The sequence below is a fragment of the Bos grunniens genome, chromosome 11 (assembly GCF_055505025.1).
Source record: "Bos grunniens cultivar Pamir isolate PY7600 chromosome 11, Bosgru_T2T1.0, whole genome shotgun sequence".
Taxonomy (NCBI): Eukaryota; Metazoa; Chordata; class Mammalia; order Artiodactyla; family Bovidae; genus Bos; species Bos grunniens.
The window spans coordinates 763,711-783,138 of NC_141175.1; the positions used below are offsets into that span (position 1 = coordinate 763,711).

Consider the following 19,428-nt stretch of genomic DNA (forward strand, 5'->3'; position numbering starts at 1 on the left):
TGTACAGAGTGACGTAAGCCAGAAAGAAAAACACCAATACAGTATACTAACACATACATATGGAATTTAGAAAGATGGTAACAATAACCCTGTATGCGAGACAGCAAAAGAGACACAGATGTATATAACAGTCTTTTGGATTCTGTGGGAGAGGGAGAGGGTGGGATGATTTGGGAGAATGGCATTGAAACATGTATAATATCATATATGAAATGAGTCACCAGTCCAGGTTCGATGCACAATACTGGATGCTTGGGGCTGGTGCACTGGCACGACCCAGAGGGATGGTACAGGGAGGGAGGAGGGTTCAGGATGGGGAACACGTGTATACCTGTAGCAGATTCATTTGATACATGGAAAACCAATACAATATTGTAAAGTTAAAAAATAAAAGAGAAAAAAAGAAATTTGTGTAAATGTAGAAATCCCTTGTAATTTCCATAACATAGTGTTTACTTCTGGATTATTTTTATTAAAGAAAACAAATGAGCAGATTGTATTTAAAAAAAAAGAAAGAAAGAAACTGGGTATAGTAGGAACCCTGGGCTTCTGTTTAAAAAAATCTAGTAACGGTCAGGTCAGTCTGTAACCTTGTAGGTAGGTCCTAGGAATGAGACTCAGGCCAAAGCTTCCTGCCGCCTCCCCTCACTGAGAGTTGGTGAGCAGTCAGCACTTCTCTCTGTGTTCTGCCCAGTGGGTGTCAAGGTCTGCAGGCTCCATGGGCCAATCTTACACCTGGCTTGGCTCTCCTTGGCCATCCCAGATTAACAAGTGCCAATGTGGTACAGGGACCAAGAAGCTGATGTCATTACCTGCTGTGAGTCATAGCCCTGGGACCCTGGCTAATTTGCATTTGCTTCTGGTGACAAGGGCACCCGCCTGTCCCTGAATAGAGGGGCTGGCCATGCTGCCCTGGTCAGCTTCCCGCACAGACAGCCTCCTGTCGTTTCACCTTGACTCTGCCTGTCCCTTTGTCTTATTGGGACGTCCTGCCTGTCACAGCCACTGCTGTTCCTCACCCTGAATGAGGAATTAGGTAAGTTCTTATGACCCCGAGAATCCCCGGGTGGTGAGTTATGTGGCCAGCCCTGGCCTTCACACCCCAGGATGATCACCGACCTAGCCCACACTGAATGCAGTCGATTTGTTCTGCCTGAGAGAGAGGAGGAGAGGGTGGACTTGAGGTGGGTCCTGAAGGTATTTACTGAGTCAGAGATGCTGAGATCAGGTTTTGCTGATGGGGAGTCTGAATCATCATTGAAAGACGGCAAACTTCGCCAGCAGTCTGGGGGCTCAGGAAGCCCGGCCAGCCTTCGGGCCCTCTGCTGCCCCTGAATGAGCCCGCAGACAGCCACTCCGGGGTCCATGGGCTGGTCTCCTCGTGGGGTTTTCTGGTGGTTTTGGTTCATTGCTCCCCTCACATCTCCTTGGACTATTCAGCACAAGTGATGTGTGCCTGTTCCCTGAGATGCTAAACACACTGGGAATTCCTCCTTTTCTGTGACCTGAAGTTTTGTAAGCATCCTAAGTATCTAACAGAACCAGGCACAAAATGTGAGAAGAAGAATGAAAATAAAGAGAAATGAAACGTCATTCTTTTTTTTTTTTTTTTGCTGGACTCTGTCTTTTAAAAATTTAACTGATTGATTTCTTTTGGCTGCACCGGGCCGTCACTGCCGCACACCCGCTGTCTGCAGTGTGACCTGCAGAGGCTCCTCTACTGCGGCGCCTGGCTTCTCACTGTGGCGGCTTCCCTTGCTGTGGAGCACCCGCTCCAGGGTGCGCACACTTCAGTGGTCGGGGTGCACAGGCTTCGTTGCTCTGTGGCTTGTGGGATCCCCCAGACCAGAGATCAAAGCTGTGTCCCCTGCATTGGCAGGTGGATTCTTAACCACTGCACGTCCAGGGAAGTCCCCGGACTCAATCTTTTGAAAGAACTGAATTTAGCTTCAGAACGGAAGTATAGCACGGCACACAAGGTCAATGGTGGTTGGGGGATCTTTAAAGAACTACTCTAAAGGAAGTCCTAGGATGGCTGGGAAGAGCCCTCATGGTAAAATAAATGAAACAAGAAGCCAGACCCAGAATTAGAGCTGCTGGGGACAGAATGGGGCGGTGCTGGGCCTCTGGGCACACTCTTCTCTTTCACATCAGCTGCTGCCCACAGACGTCATTTAGGACAATAGCTCTGAGCAGGGGAGACTAGGCAGATGAGTTGGGGAGGGAACCCGAGGTTTCTCACCACACTGGGGACAGCTTCTCATTCTCCTGGGGCCACTAGATCATCTGAGGTATTTATTTCGAGGGTGAACTTATGGTTGAGGCCTGAGCTCAGCTCTCTTATGAAGACAAGAGAGTAGGTGGGACTTGTACTCAGAGGAGGCACACCCTTCTGGGAAAATGGGAAACCTGGAGATGAGCAGGGTGAAATGAAACAAACGATTATATTTCTTATCTTTGAAGAAGATGGAGAGTGTCAACTAAATGTCAGAATATGTTTTGAGTGAGCACACAAATTTGTTCGATGAAGAAAGTAATTATTTTAATTTTCCTTCCTTAGAGACAAATACCTTCCTATACAAAAATTATGAAATGAGGAATGTTTCTGCCAATAATATTTAGCAGGACAGAAATCCATGTAGTATTTCACCATGTCTCTGAAGGTGTCAACTAGATTTCACCCCAAATTAAACCTCCTCTGCATTTGATGAGCGTGTCTGCCCTGTGGGACTGTGACACCCACCAGGGGACTCATGATGTATGTGCTCCTACTTCTTTCCTGTGCAAGGGGGTTTAAGAGCTTATCTGTATGACCAGAGTGCCTGACCTTCCACCAAGACATGACCCCTTAGGTTGTTTCACCCACCACTGAAAAGGTTCACAGTGGCTTGGCCACATATCTGAGGCCATGACAGAACTAAGGTTAGGGCTCCAAAGTTGCCTGATTCCCACATGGGGAGGACTCAAGATGACTGAAGGCGCTTGCATCCAGAGGGTCAGGGGAGGGCACAGCAGGAAGGGTGGGGACTCTAAAAGACTTCAGTGGGTATTGGAGAAAAAAGCCTGATGCATTTGATCAAGAATTAGTTATGGAAATGTTTGAGAGTGGTGTTTGTTCTGTGGAGTCAAGATTCCCCAAGTGATCACTATGGGGGTTTCCTGGGATTTGATGTAAATCATAGGAATTGAATATTAAATAGCTGTGAACAAGTAGGTCTAACCAGAGTATAACAGCTCATGACTTTCTTTTTTTTTTCTGTGTAAAATGGAAATATTACTACGTTGTCTATGTGGGGAGTAGCCCATAGTGCTTTGACCCCAGAGAGGAGGGTTCCCCATAACTCTGCATGCCTGTGGTTTGGTAGGAGGGGTCACCCCCAGATGAGTGGTTGGGGACTCATGCCTGGAGTATCTAGCAGGGCTTTAGAGGCTTGGCTCTCATGACTTCTTTCCATCTCCTCAGGTTTATCTGGTCAGTTTCAACCGTCCTGCATGAGGATGCAGAGGAGGACAGTGGTGGCTGAGTTCTTGACCTTGAAACAATGAGAGGGACTTGCTCTGGCTCCTGGTTTGATCTGTGTCTTGCCAAATTGTCCGGTTTCTCATTTCAATCTGGATCTTCTAACGACACCCAGGAAATACTAATGCCAGTAACATCCACCACTCTGTTAGGCATATGGCAGCTCAGGGACTGATATGGAAACAGTCTCTTTCTGTCATTCACACCCAATGTTACAGCATCCGCAAAGGTTGTGACTTTAGAGGACAGATGGGAGAGGTTTCTATTAAAAGAAAGAAAAAATACAACCCTCAGGCTTACTAGAGAAAAATCCCCTGATTTACCATGTGAATGGCTACCACGGCCTCAGGTGTGTAGTGAGCATAGAGGATAGTGATGAGTGTGAAAGAAGTCTCCAAACCAGGAGAACAGGCATGTCGTCAGGTGAGCCCAGTGTGACAGATGCTGGGACAGAGGTGGTGATGGGCAAGAAGGAGTAATGAGGGATTATTTACTTTTCCTAATTTTAAAAAATATTAAGCTTTTATAGACTATATTTGAACATTTTGGTAGCTACAAACCAGATAAATAAAATTTCCTCACTACCTTCTTCACAATAACTCAATTTGTCTCAGTTCTTAAACTGTGTTCAAGTTTGAAATTGAATGCAATGTGTGTTGATTCTTATTTCTTAATGGTGACTGTGCATTGAGGAGAAAGGGGAGAGTGAACCAAAAAAAGCACAGTGCGCTGGACAGCAAACTGCAGACTAGGGCGCCCCAAGCCCGCGCTCACCACAGTGAAGTCAGCAAAGCAACCAGGGTCTGCCAGCGCAGAGGACCCGAGAAGCAGCAACAATGATGTCTTTTCTGCTCCCACCACTGCCACCCCTAGCAGGAGTCCAGATTAGCTCCTGGGGTGTGTGTGTGCCTCTGTTTGTACGTGTGTGTGTGTGTGTGTGTGTGTGGTATTTCTTCCTGCCACATAAGTGAGCCTGGATGCTTCAAGTAAGCAATGGCTATACCATGCAAACAGCACAGTGAAAAGGGTAGTGTCTTTGGGAATTGAGTGTGCAGAGTTTGTATAATGAGTCCAGGTGCAAAGTTCCGGTTCATACCTGTTTTGTGAGGGGAATGGTCTTCCCTTGGGATATCAGCTCAAAGCTTATGGAGAGAAGGACTACACAGGTGTATGTTAGAGCCAGCAGCTCTGGGCATGGATGATTGGGCAAACCAAGTGAATTGCTCGAGGCTTCTGATGTGAAGGAAGAGACTGTGGACACAGGGATCCCAGGCCTGCAGAGTCAGAGTTCTGATTGCCTGCAGGGGCTCTGAGTGTTAGTGGAGCAGAGAGGTGCAGGGGCTGAGATGCCAGCTGCCTTCCCAAGACTATAGTAGGAGGGAGCAGAGAAGCACGTAGTGTGGCCCATCTTTGTTTCTGGCACATCTTTCTGTCCAGACACCAGGCTACAGGGAAGACTTGATTCTTGCTCTTTAAAATCGCTTTAGCTACTCTGTTTATTTTTCCACTTCATTTTTTTAAAATGTGAATATATATATATATATGGCACTGAAAGTGCTAAAACTTTGTTTTTATTTGACAGTTTGCCATCAACATCTTTCCAAGTCAATACCTATAGATCTAACTCGTTTAAATAACAGCAATAAACCAAAAAGTAAATTGATAGTCTTGTGTTACGTGAATGCACTGAAAATTTACTTAACTGGTCCCTTGCCGTGTTTTCTAAATATTCTATTACGTAATGCTGATATCAACATTCTTAATACACATATAATCGCACAAATGTTCCCACACACTGATTTCTTGTCATCCGGTAATGACTAACAGACCACTTACATAGTCAAGTTTTCAGTCGTTACCTTTATGGCTTCTGAGCCTTGTATTTTTGTACTTTAGTAACGTCTCAATTCTGAAATTACAGAATAAGATGTCTTCCGTGCTTTCCTTCTTTCTGTTTTACTTTCGCTGTTTCAGCTCACAGTTCACACAGCCCAGCCCCCTGCAGAATCTCCCTTGCTCAGGTTGGCCTGCAGCCCTGCAGTCTCGCGGGGAGGGCCTCTCCGCCGCGCCTCCCGCTCTCCGCGCGCCCTCATCTGCCGCCTGGGCCGCTCCGTGAGGCCGCGTCGCGCTGTCCCGAGCGGGGAGCCCCCTCCGAGGCAGAGGCCCCGGGCGGGCTCGGGCGTTCGGCGCAGCTGCGGCCTGCCGGCGACTCGTCCCGGGGACACTCGAACCGTTTGTCGGGCGCCCCTGGCGGCCGCTTTCAGAGCGTTCCTTTCCTTCGGCGACCTTCATAAGGGCTACGATTCAGCTGGCGAACAAGGCGCAGAGCTCCAGAGGCCGGCGGCACTGGCGGCGATAACCCCGGTGTTGCGGAGACTTGAGCACGGCTGCTCCTGCTGAAGACTAGGTCTGCAGGTATTTATGAGGTGGCCTGGTGCCGCGGCGCCTGTGGGTTGCCGCTCGCTTGGGTCGACCAGCATCTCCCCGCGTTCCTCCATCCGAGGGGCCTTGGAGCGGGCAGGGAGATGGTCTTCCGCGCCGGAGTGCCTGTGGCTCGTCGGCCAGGCTCTTGGGTCACCGTTAGGGGCGTTCGTCTCCCCTCTGCGGTACCCTGGCTCCCGACTCTGGGGCTTGGCCAGCCCGGCCGAGTTCGTGCTCGGAGGGCTCGTTGGCGGGTGCGCCTGGGCCCCGTATACGGGCCTGAAAGCGTCCTGCTCCCGCCGAACTTAAACGTGCAGGCTTCATGGCGAGGACGGGCCTTGTCTCTAGAAGCTGGACGGCGATCCGAACGTTTTCGCCGCCTGGGGTACGGCTCGCTGCCAGAAAAGTGACGTGCCCCGCGCGGTGTCCTGGGGCCACATTTTCCGGTTTTCCCGCTTCGGCTGGGAGTGGTCGTGTTTCTCCGTCGGCGGACGGCGCTGGGTTCCCGCCGACCGTCACTGGATCCCGGCCGTCTTCCCCCGGAGTGGGGCCTGGCCTGAGGCGCGGAACAAGGCGGTGCTGGGCTGCGCGCCCGGCCCTCCCCGCGGCACCGCCATCCCCGGGCTCGCGTCTCCCGGCCCCACGTCCTCGCCGCATGGGTGCCCAGGTCCGCACAAGCGCCAGGCGGCGGTGGAGCTGCTCCTCGACGGACGCTCTCGTGTCACCAAGCGATCGTCCGAGGCTGGGCTGCGTCTTCGCGGGGACCGCCTGTAGTCTGTTCCCCTTGCGGGCTCGGCGGTTGTGTGGACCACACACGGGTTCTTCGCCGCGGGTGACAACAGGGAACGCGGCGGGCGAACAAGGAGGTCGCCCAATGCGCCGCTTTAGTCCTGCCCGGGGTCGGTGGTCAGAGGCACTGAACAAATGTTTGAGATCCAGAAAGCAGCCGGGGCCGTACGCTGAGGGTAACGGGGAGACGCGAGCCTGGGGCGTCTTTAGTCCTGGAAGAGCCTCTGAACACGCGTAGACGGGAGGACGCTTAGGGGAGAGGAATGCAACCTAGCGCGAACTCGGAGAGAATGAGTGCTTTGTGGTGGGGCTGTGCCTTCTCTGCCCTGCAATCCTAACTTGTCCCGGTGGCGTTCATGCTGTTTGGTTGTAGCCGGGCGATCACCGCCGACAGGTCGACCAGATGGCCAGACAACTTTGGTGCTTTAAAATATTTATAGTGTGGATGTTAGTAAATGAAACATTGAAATCTATAATAATGAAAATTACTATTATCGTTGTCACTCAACGTTACTGTAATTATTGCCGTTGTCTGTAATTAATGATAAAATTTACCCACAAAATAGCTAGCTGCTCAGTTGAAGATGACCAAAGAGGAGTTTCAGTATGACTATTAAAAGCAGAGGAAATTCTCTACAACCCCTGAGGCCCTGCCCCATGCTCCGCAGCAACCTTTCTGGAAACCCAGACCCCCAAACTGCAGCAATAGGCCTCAAGGTGCGGTCTTGGTCAGTGACTGTTTCCTTATTTATCCTTTCCAATTAGAAACAAATTGGTGGGAATATGTTCCTCTAAGCAAACCCGTGGGCGCCCCTGTTCCTGTCAGCCTGCCTCCAACTTCTCTACATCACAAGCTCTGAGCAGGACGTGCCTTCCTGTTTTGCTACCACTCTTAAGCATACCCCTAGTCTCAGCCTAACGCAAGTGGTGCTGGCTGACCCCTTACAATGCAAATAGTAGCTGCTCAATGCACTTACTGATTTGTATTTTTAAATATTCATAAACATGATAATGAAAGGATAATATTGAGTTAGGAACATGTGTGACATTGTTAACGATTTCCTTACTATTTAGACATTAATGTAGGGCTCCTTATAACTTTTCCATCCTAAAACTAAAGCTATTGAAGGAGGGGACAGAAGCTCAAGAAGCAAGTGATATAAATATAATATACATATATATAAATAATTATGGCTAATTTGCGTGGTTGTATGGCAGAAACCAACACAAAACGGTAAAACAATTTCCACCAATTAAAAAAAATTTTAAAGAATACGAAAGCTATTCGAATGCCTTTTGTATGCAAAGACATATTGCCACATTAATTTTTTCACTTTTTTAGTAGAATTCTAAAATTGGAATGACAAGAGGTTTATTGACATCTTTAAAAAATTGCTTTCTAAGAAACATATCCATTTGTGTATGTGTGTACTGCTCACTAGCCTTCATTTAATTGGCATATTGTGAAAAAAATTTAATGTAGAAGGAATTTTTTTGCTTGTGAGACCAATGTTATATGTTTTTGTGGTTTTATTCATTATGGAATCTCACCTGTGTGTCCTCATATTGATATTCGATAAAGACTCAAAGGGATCATGAAGCAGTTGTGGAACATTTTCTCTGAGTAGCTCCCTCCTCTTTGATGCTCTGCCACACAGATTATAGCCTCCGTGGCCTCCCAGCTCACCAGTGTTCTCAATTCAGATTTTTGCCAGAATGTTTATGGTTCCTCTACCCTCAGCTGCAGCGTGAAAACCGCCTGAAGGCAGAGAGCTGCGGAGTCATCAGGTTGATGTGTGTGCTCACCTTCACTCGAGGAACCTAGTCCTGGAGCCTAACACTGCCTGCTGTTCAGGGTCTGAGAACCGTTTCCTATTTTGTTCAGCTTTCTAATTCCCAATAGTAGGTGAGGAAGTCTAGATGCTGTTCCTCTTATCATTGCAGGAAGGGAAACCCTTCCCAGGGCCCTAGAGTGGGCTCACACGTGCTGACAAAGCAAGAGACTTGATTGGGAAGGGCAGGCAGGAGGACAGCAGCAGGGCGAGGAAGCCCAGGGGACTTCTCGCCATGTGACCTGCAGTCTCAGGATTTATGGTGATGGGGTTGGTTTCCAGGTTGCCTCTGGCCAAGCATTCTGACTCAAGGTTCATTTCATGGATTTTGTTCAGCTTTCTAATTACCAGTAGTAGGTGACGAAGTCCAGACACTCCTTGTATTTAGAGGCAGAAATCACATTTCATTTCAAGAGAAAATTATACTTTTGAATCAATAATTTAAAATCACCTAACCATATAGGCTTGAAGGTGTCTTTTGTTTCATATTCTTTTTTTTGTTCATGAACATGTTAAAATAAAAATATCAGGAGACACACTTAGATGGCTTCCCCCACCCACCCCACCCCCCCCCCCCCCAGAAGAACTTTATGCCAATAAATCCTGGGTAAGGCCTTAGGAGTCTCTGAGTTTGAATTCTTCAGGTATATCGGTCACTGAGGCCATTTTTGCTCCTGTTTTCATAAGATCTGTTGGTCTAATAAGTCACACTAAATTTTCCCACAGTTTATATTGTGGAGAATTTTTTTCACCGGAATCCCAGTGTCCATCTTCTTTTTCAGTCACTAGCAGTTCATTCTGCTCTAACATGTGCAGTTCGCTATCTCTGGATTGGCTTGAGGTGACCACTTGTGGGACACTTGGTAGCTCACTTCTCATTTATAATCCATGAATTTGAATTAAAGGGACCTTAAGGCTCTTGTATTCATTACTCAATAAATACTTACCAACTGAGAATTGTAATCACTGGAGGCACGTGAATAAGTGAACAGATAGGGACCCTGACTTCATGTGACTTTCTGGAGTACACAGACTCTTATAAATAAAAATTTTAATTGGGGAAAAGTTTTGATTAGCATTATAAAGAAAAAACTGAGCTTTCCAGGTGACTCAGTGGTAAAGAATCCACCTGCCAAGCAGGAGACACGCGTTCAATCTCTGGGTCAGGAAAATCCCCTAGAGAAGAAAATGGCAACCCACTCCAGGATTCCTGCCTGGGAAATCCCAGGGATAGAGGACCCTGGCAGGCTGCAGTCCCTGGGGTCGCAGGAGTCAGACATGACTTAGTGACTAAACAAGAACACTGATGGAAAACATCAGGGTCACGAGGGATGGTAAAGGGGAAACACCAGCATTAGACAGGCTGGTCCAAGAATGCCCATCCGAGAGGTTAATATCTGAGCTGCCATCCAGATGAGCAGAAAACAGCGGCCCCTTTAAGCTCTAGGACAACGGCATTCTAGGAGAGGGAAGAGCAGGTACCAATGTCCTGAGATGGGCACCAACTTGGAGGGTGGAAACACATGGGGGCTGAGTTGACGTGAGTGAGCGCACACGTGGTGAAGGGAAGCGGGGCGGGGCTGGGGAAGGAGGGGCGGCGGGGGGCCGGGTGCGGACAGCGTGGGGCGGGGTCAGTGCTAGCTCAGTGCTGGCAGTCCCTGATCCCGGGATTTGATCCTGCTCTGAATACTTCTCCATAAATACAGCACATTGATGCCACGTGCCCACACAGATGGATGACACAGGGCCCTGGCAGTCAGAGTGCATGCAGTAGTCAAGGCACCAGCAAGATCACAGGATCTGAGATCAGCAGGAACCTTGATGGTACCACAGAGCCTATTTTAAACTCAGGAGACTGAGGAGCAATTTTTGTAGTCTTGGCCAGTATGGACCAAAATAAATTTATTTCTACAGTTTGAGAACTGTTGCCTCAAAAAAATGTTGGGTTTTTTATGAAGTTTATGTAGAAAGAAAACGTAGAACCCATGCCTAGAAATCCTACTTCCATGGGAGAAAACCCACGAGGAAAACTGCGTGGAAAGTTTAAGGAATGTGGCTTTTAAAAAATAAGAGAGAAAGACACTAAAATACAAGAAAAGTTCAGAGACAGAAGGAGTTGATCCAAAGCCGGAGCAACTGTGTGATCCGGTGAAAAACCCAGCTGGTGAAAAACCCAGCACACAGCACACTTCCTCACGTTGCTGGGTTTATTCCTCCCATGCTTTCCCATGGACTGTAGCCGGCCAGGCTCCTCTGTGCATGGAATTCTCCAGGCAAGAATACTGGAGTGGGTTGCCATTTTCTTCTCCAGGGCCTCTTCCTGACCCAGGGATCAAACCCGTGCCTCCCGCATTGCAGGCAGATTCTTTACAACCGGAACCACCAGGGAAGCCATTGCACTTTACATGGTGCCAATTTAAAATTCAGTTTAAGTAATTTTTTTCAGGTTAAGTAATTCCTAAGACCCAAATAGCTCCCCCTTGATGTTATCTGTCCAGTGGCGCATGTAGTCTGCAAGAACCCCCTCTTCCCTGAAGACCTCCAGTCACCAGCCTTTTCCACACGTGTCTCCCGTCACATCTGTCCGCCAGTGTTATGGGCTCTCTGCCCGACTCTGCACAGAACTGTTGCTGATGGCATCTCTTTTAGGCAGGGAGTCATTCTGTCAGCCATCACCTAAACTTGAACGTCCTCTCATCCGAGATTGTATTTCTATGTTCCTTAAAAGAACATTTTAACAAAATCTCGATTTAAACATGAATGGGGTTTTACCTACCGATTTTATCTGTCTTTCATTGTATCCTATGGTCTGATTCTGCCCTTAGCCTCTCATAAAGCAACTTGCCAAGACTTATGAATGACTTCTGATCCCTTTTCCATTTACCGCCACCCTTCTGTGGCACATGCTTCTGTGACACGTCCTTATTGCCATGACGCTCTCCCCTTCCTTTTGGAATGCCTGCTGCTGCCTTCCTGCCTCTCTGCTGCATCCTTGCCCGTGTGTGTCTCTCCCTGGCACTCACAGCAGGTTCACAGCAGACTCACTCACATGCTGTTCCCTTCGTAGTCCCTGCCTCCCATTTTAGCTGTGCTATTTGGGTACAAATTCCCAAGTACAAATTCTCCAACCAAGACTCCTGCTCCCATATCTGGGCTCTATAGAATCTTCACCTGAAAAATTACCGTGGATCAAACCTAATATACCTTTCCTTCTCCCCAGTTACACCCGTTACGGACCCTCCCTCTCTCCTGGGCACCAGGCTCCCTGGTTCAGATCATCCATGACCCATTTCTCTACACTCAAGGAGTTATCTGGCCACATTGGCTCCAGCTCTAATGGAGTGAGTTGAGCGTGATGGACCCAGAGAAGAGTGGAGACAACAGGTACATACCTGGTGACGTTGTAACTGCACTGAGAATAAAGGGCAGTGCTGATGATAGGGAAGACTATAGAGGGTTTCTGAAGGTTAGAAAATGTTGGAAAGCAGTTTTAAACACAGGTGGGGGAGTGGTGTGATAGAGAAGTTGCAGTTCAAAGAGAAAGGCTCATTGCTGGCTCAGAAGGATCTTACTGGTACCATCTTATCAAATGCTCTCTCAGTTACAAATACTCCAGGTTACAAATCCTTTAGAAATATATCCTACACTTGCTAGCAGCAGGATAACACAGGTCACAGTTCTCCATTGCAGCATTGTTCGTAATATAAACAGATTGCTGCATATCAGTGTTCATCCCAATGTGGATGGCCAAGAAGGATTATACTACTACATCATCCATTCAGTGCACTGCTCTGCAGGAAATTATGTCCTGATAGAGGACAACTTCCAAGGCATTGTCAAATAAATAAAAGCAACATGTAACAAAACACCATGCTTAATATACCACTATGTATGTTTTGAATTTGGAGAAGGCAATGGCACCCCACTCCAGTGTTCTTGCCTGGAAAATCCCATGGATGGAGGCACCTGGAAGGCTGCAGTCCATGGGGTCGCTGAGGGTCGGACATGACTGAGCGACTTCACTTTCACTTTTCACTTTCATGTATTAGAGAAGGAAATGGCAACTGACTCCAGTGTTCTTGCCTGGAGAATCCCAGGGACGGGGGATCCTGGTGGCCTGCTGTCTATGGGGTTGCACAGAGTTGGACACGACTGAAGTGACTCAGCAGCATCTTTTGAATTAGGGCATGAAGGAGAAATATATTTTCATGTTTGCTTATAAGGAACTCTAGAAGGATCCATAAGAAACAAAATACTACCTGTGGAGGCAGATGGCCCTGGACACACAGGCTAAATGACAGGAGGCACAGATTAGTGCAAAGTGTACTTTCAGTATCTGGTATCATGTGCCTGTATTATAACCTCTTTGGAATTTCCATAAATTGAATTTTTAAAAACCTCCAAAGAATAAAATGCATTTTACTGTTTTTATTTTATATATTATTTTACTGTTTTTACCAACGGAATGACTTTCTGGTTGTTTTACCACGGTTGTTGTTTGGCTTCTCTAAAATGTCTATTCATGACTCTTTTCTGGTGGTTTTGACATTTTTAACTTTGGTAAAAAAAAAACAAAGAAAAAGATTTTTCTCAACACCCTAGGTAGTTCGTCCTTTTCTTTTTTCCTCCTGTCGGATACTTTATATACTTTGTGGGTTTTGGCGCTATTTTCGTAACTTTTATTTGCAAGAAAGAGGATAAAGCTATGCTAGTTTGCTAGGGCTGCCAGAATAGAATACCACAGACTGAGGCTTAAACAACAGTTTCACCAGGTTATCCCATCTCACAGCGCTCAGCTGCTCAGAGCTCTCCCTTATGTTCTGTTTTGTCATGTCAGCAGTTATGTTTCCTCTTTGTTACTGATTTGAGTTGTCTTTTTTCTTAGTCAATATAGCTAAAGATTTGTTACTTTTTTTTTACCTGTTTGAAGTACCTTTTGTTTAAAATGGATTTCTTTGGCTTTCCTCTTCTGTATATTTATCTGAGAGCCAATCTTTACTCTTTTGATTCCTCCTTCTAGCTTTGAGTTCGGTTTCTCTCCCTTTTCTGCCTAGGTGTAAAGGTAGGTTGCTGATTTGAGCTTTCTTTTTAATGTATGCATTCTCAGCTTTACATTTCACTGTTGGTGATGTTTTTGCAGAACCCCATACATATTGGTATGTTCTGTTAATATTTTGATTTATTTCCAGGTATTTTCCAAGTTCCTTTTTTTTATTATTTTTAGCCTGCTGTTTATTTAAGAGTGTGTTTAATCTTCACATACTTGTGGATTTTCCCACTTTTCCTTCTACTGTTAACTTCATTTCATTGCATTGTGACAGGAAAAAGTTCCTTTCTATGATTTGAGTGTATTTAGAGTAGACTTATTTTCTGGCCTAACATTTGGTCAATTTTGGAGAATGTGCCCCGTGCACTTGTGAAAAGTATGGAATCTGTCTCTGCCCAGGTCACACGGTGCCCTAGCTGCACAGTTCTTAGGGATCACCTCTCACTGTCAGGCGCGACTGTTGGGTCCGTCAGCCATGTTCGTGCATTAGTCACACGGGGAGATCACTGGGGCAAAAGGGAGGCCTTTCTGTCAGCCTGTGACTCTCAGTACCCCATTCTATGGCAGATACGCTAAGAGTGAGCTCTGGTACGTCACGGGAGCCTCTCTCAGGCTCACCCCTTGGCTACATTCTCAAAACTGGAAAATTTAGCTCTTCAAAAGGCCTGGCCCAAATACAAACTCAGTTCAGTTCAGTCACTCAGTCGTGTCTGACTCTTTGTGACCCTATGGACTGCAGCACGCCAGGCTTCCCTGTCCATCACCAACTCCTGGAGCTTATTCAAACTCATGTCCATTGAGTTGGTGATGCCATCCAACCATCTCATCCTCTGTTTTCCCCTTCTCCTCCTGCCCTCAATCTCTCCCACCAACAGGGGCGTTTCACATCAGGTGGCCAAAGTATTGGAATTTCAGTTTCAGCATCAGTCCTTCCAATGAACACCCAGGACTGATCTCCTTTAGAATGGACTGGTTGGATCTCCTTGCAGTCCAGGGACTCTCAAGAGTCTTCTCCAACACCACAGTTCAAAAGCATCAATTCTTCGGTGCTCAGCTTTCTTTATAGTCCAACTTGACGTTCACTCTTACCATCTCCTGTTTGACCACTTCCAATGTACCTTGATTCATGGACCTGACATTCCAGGTTCCTCTGCAATATTGCTCTTTACAGTATCGAACCTTGCTTCTAAGACCATTCCCATCCACAACTGGGTATTGTTTTTGCTTTGGCTCCATCCCTTCATTCTTTCCGGAGTTATTTCTCCACTGATCTCCAGTAGCATATTGGGCACCTACCGACCTGGGGAGTTCATCTTTCAGTGTCCTATCTTTTTGCCTTTTCATACAGTTCATGGGGTTCTCCAGGCAAGAATACTGAAGTGGTTTGCCATTCCCTTCTCCAGTGGACCACATTCTGTCAGACCTCTCCACCATGACCCGTCCGTCTTGGGTGACCCCACAGGGCATGGCTTAGTTTCATTGAGTTAGACAAGCTGTGGTCCATGTGATCAGATTGGCTAGCTGTCTGTGATTGTGGTTTCCGTCTGTCTGCCCTCTGATGCCCTCTCTCAGTGCCTGCCGTCTTACTTGGGTTTCTCTTACCTTGGACATGGGGTATCTCTTCACAGCAGCTCCAGCAAAGCACAGCCGCTTCTCCTTACCTCAGACATGAGGTAGCGCCTCTCAGCTGCTGCCCCTGACCTTGGAAGTGCAGCAACTCCTCCCAGCTGCACTCCTGCGCCGTGGGGGACCCCAAAAAATGGCCTCTGAAAGGCACACTAGCTTTTGCCAAAAGCAGTGAGAGAACTCAGAATCTCCTTACTTTCAGTCCTTCGGGGCCCTCAGTCGGAATCCGGATTTCAGGGACCCATGCCGCATGTCTTCCTGTTGCCTCCCTGTCTCCTGTCCCCCTCTGTCTCTCTCCATCAGGTTTCCTAGATGACCCCTACTCGACCTTTCATGCCCACATGATCTCTTGGAGAGGATTCTGAGGTTCCCTTTGGTCCAGGTCTTTCTCCTATATTCAAAAGCCTGAAGGATCAAAAGCTCTCCTAACATTCTGAAGATCCCCTTCTAACTATGCTTATCTCTCAGGTCGGGAGAGAACCAAGCTTCCCCCACCCCTGAACATCCTAAAGAATTCCCTTGTAACTATTCCTGTTTCTCAGGGTGGGGAAGGACCAAGCTTCCCGCACTCCTGCAAATTCCCTTAACCCTTCAGATCCTTCTGATGGGACAAAGACCTCCCTTCCCACCAGAGGGACAATCCACGATTTTTGTCAGCTGATCTGCCCCTGACAGCAGAGTCAATCTGAGCACTATTTGGCCTATAATTCAGGTATAAACCTACGAATACAGAAAGGAAAGGTGACTTTAGGACACAGGATGGCCATGATGTTCTTTAGACTCTGGAGAAAACTGGTTAAACTGAAAAAAATTTTTTCTTGGAAACTGCAAAACAAGTTATTTTTGCATATGCAATTAAAAACAACAAGTTTGTTAAAAAGACTGCCTAGGGAAAAGCTTGAAGTTAACCCTTTTCATGTCCCTGAAATACATGAAATACACAGCCCACTTTGCCTGAGACCTCAGCCTTGGGCAAATTAGAACTTCAAGAAAACGGGGGAGGGGGGTCGTCAAAGAGACTTTTTAAATGTCAAGTGGAGAACTATGAGATTTCTGTCTGTCTGTCTTGATTTATCTGTCTCAGTGTGTGTCTTTTGTTTGTTTGTTTTAATAATATTGCCAAAATGGTAAATGAGTTCTAATTTAATTGGCCTAAAGAAAAGTTGAAGAATAAAAATTCTTAAAGTAAGTGTTGGGGGGAGTTGGTGGTTTGTTTCACTTAACGGCTCTCTAGTGTTCCACCACCACTTGTTGAAAGACTATCCTTTCGGGATGCTGGTTGAAAGCCAGCTGGCCATACATTTGAGGGTCACATTTCCCTGGTGGCTCAGATGGTAAAGTGTCTGCCTACAATGCAGGAGACCCGGGTTCAATCCCTGGGTCAGGAAGATCTCCTGGAGAAGGAAATGGTAACCCACTCCAGTATTCTTGCCTGGAAAATCCCATGGACAGAGGAGCCTGTTAGACTACAGTCAATGGGGTCGAAAAGAATTGGACACAACTGAGTGACTTCACTTCACTTCACTTCAAAGAAAAATAAGTACTTACAAATCAGACAATTCTAAATACAAGTGCAATTAATCTAAATGAATATCAGATTCACGTGAACTGGGAAATATTCAATATTAAATATCTAGTATTAATGTTTGTTTGCTAATCTAATATAGACATGTCTAACAGTCATTAACATTAAGCATAATATTTTAATTGTACCTAGGTTTATTATAAGTTAAATATTGTTATATTGTTATATCTGTTACAAGTTTGCCAACAAGGACAGTACTTCTAGAAGAAAAAAAACTCGTAAAAAATGTAAGTGAGATATGAACTTTTAGATAAACTATTAAGAATAATTATATTTTAGGAATGCCTGTCTAAAGTAGTCTCTCCAGATTGGGGTAACTTGAATTTCTAGGTGGGGGGGGGGGGTGGCTAAACTAAGTGACAGAAGCTTATTGAATAGCTAGGTCATTTCCAAATAAGATTCTGAAACATTCATTACTGAACACTAACTTCCTCTTAGAGAGAAACTAGAGATTTTGGACGATTAATGAATAATGTTTGATGCCCTCCTGAGATGTCCTCTAGAATTTTCTTTAGAAATTATCACTGGTAATTATGTTCACCAATCTATAGAATGCTAATATAAAGGCCAGTTCTTGGTTGCTTACGGAAAGTAGGATGTGTGTTTTCAGTAAAAAAGATATGAGACATGAAATTACATTTTATGGAGGGAGAAGGAAGTGGGTCTGACTTACAGGTGGCTGTTTCAGGATGGGAGAACAAAGTAATGGGTACAGAATGTGATGAGAAGGTTTTATGGGAAGTGGACGCCAAGGGAAGAGTTTTGTGCATAAATACAAGTTTTCTTGAGATGTTGAACTGCCTTTGATACTGGATTTTAAGTTTCTTTTTCTCTGAAGTGATCTATGTTTACCTTTGAAATCTTTTGTTACCTTTGGCTAAGTGAGTAACTATTGTTTCATAGAGACTTATATGATCCTATCTGACAGTGTTATAAACCCGTTTGATATTTATTGAAAACATTTCCTAAATCATTTGATGTTTAGCTAACTTTAGGGTGCTTCAGAGGGCCCCTAAGACATACCAAAGAGAGATGTTAAACTACCTGAGTTCATTTGCCATGTTAAATTACATGGGAAGTATTGTTGGAGGAGTGGTGAATCTTGTCAGGTTATAGTGTATGGTTGATGTTACTAATATAGACATCCTAGAAATTATGTGAAATTCATGAGAATCTGATATGTCCTGGTAAAATGTTGTCAGTTATAATTCTAGTTATCATATTAAAGGGTTACATATCACAGCAATGACCAGGCTACTTTGTCAATTGCAATTTAATCAGATTTTAAACACGCCTTCTATGGTCTCATTCTGATGCCTTTGCAAGAATACTGCTACTTGAAGATTTATGGAAAAGACTTCTAAGATTCACAGATAAACACATTTTGTTTGTTTGTTATCTAGTAAGCTAGTACCAGACTGGGATTTAGTCTACTCTCTATCACGATGGTGTGATCACTCATCTAGAGCCAGACATCCTGGAATGTGAAGTCAAGTGGGCCTTAGAAAGCATCACTATGAACAAAGCTAGTGGAGGTGATGGAATTCCAGTTGAGCTATTTCAATCCTGAAAGATGATGCTGTGAAAGTGCTGCACTCAATATGCCAGCAAATTTGGAAAACTCAGCAGTGGCCACAGGACTGGAAAAGGTCAGTTTTCATTCCAATCCCAAAGAAAGGCAATGCCAAAGAATGCTCAAACTACCACACAATTGCACTCATCTCACACGCTAGTAAAGTAATGCTCAAAATTCTCCAAGCCAGGCTTCAGCAGTATATGAAAAGTGAACTTCCTAATGTTCAAGCTGGTTTTAGAAAAGGCAGAGGAGCCAGAGATCAAATTGCCGACATCCGCTGGATCATGGAAAAAGCAAGAGAGTTCCAGGAAAACATCTGTTTCTGCTTTATTGACTATGCCAAAGCCTTTGACTCTGTGGATCACAATAAACTGTGGAAAATTCTGAAGCAGATGGGAATACCAGGCCACCTGACCTGCCTCTTGAGAAATCTGTATGCAGGTCAGGAAGCAACAGTTAAAACTGGACATAGAACAACAGACTGGTTCCAAATAGGAAAAGGAGTATGTCAAGGCTGTATATTGTCACCCTGCTTATTTAACTTATATGCAGAGTACATCATGAGAAAACGCTGGACTGGAAGAAGCACAAGCTGGAATCAAGATTGCCGGGAGAAATATCAATAACCTCAGATATGCAGATGACACCACCCTTATGGCAGAAAGTGAAGAGGAACTAAAAAGCCTCTTGATGAAAGTGAAAGTGGAGAGTGAAAAAGTTGGCTTAAAGCTCAACATTCAGAAAACAAAGATCATGGCATCCGGTCCCATCACTTCATGGGAAATAGATGGGGAAACAGTGGAAACAGTGTCAGACTTTATTTTGGGGGGCTCCAAAATCACTGCAGATGGTAACTGCAGCCATGAAATTAAAAGATGCTTACTCCTTGGAAGGAAAGTTATGACCAACCTAGAGCATATTCAAAAGCAGAGACATTACTTTGCCAACAAAGGTCCGTCTAGTCAAGGCTATGGTTTTTCCAGTGGTCATGTATGGATGTGAGAGTTGGACTGTGAAGAAGGCTGAGCACTG

General features: G+C 45.7%; 1 long non-coding RNA gene across 2 annotated transcripts in view; it reads left to right on the forward strand.

The window, feature by feature from the left end:
* Positions 1–5,640: 5,640 nt before the first annotated feature.
* Positions 5,641–19,428, forward strand: part of LOC147362185 (uncharacterized) — a 41,163-nt gene continuing 27,375 nt past the window's right edge. Inside the window, exons 1-2 of one of the 2 annotated variants that reach the window (XR_015136009.1) lie at positions 5,641–5,935; positions 11,783–11,946. This is a non-coding gene — a long non-coding RNA (uncharacterized LOC147362185). The remainder of the gene's footprint in view (positions 5,936–11,782; positions 11,947–19,428) is intronic. The other variant, XR_015136008.1, reaches the window with a different exon arrangement.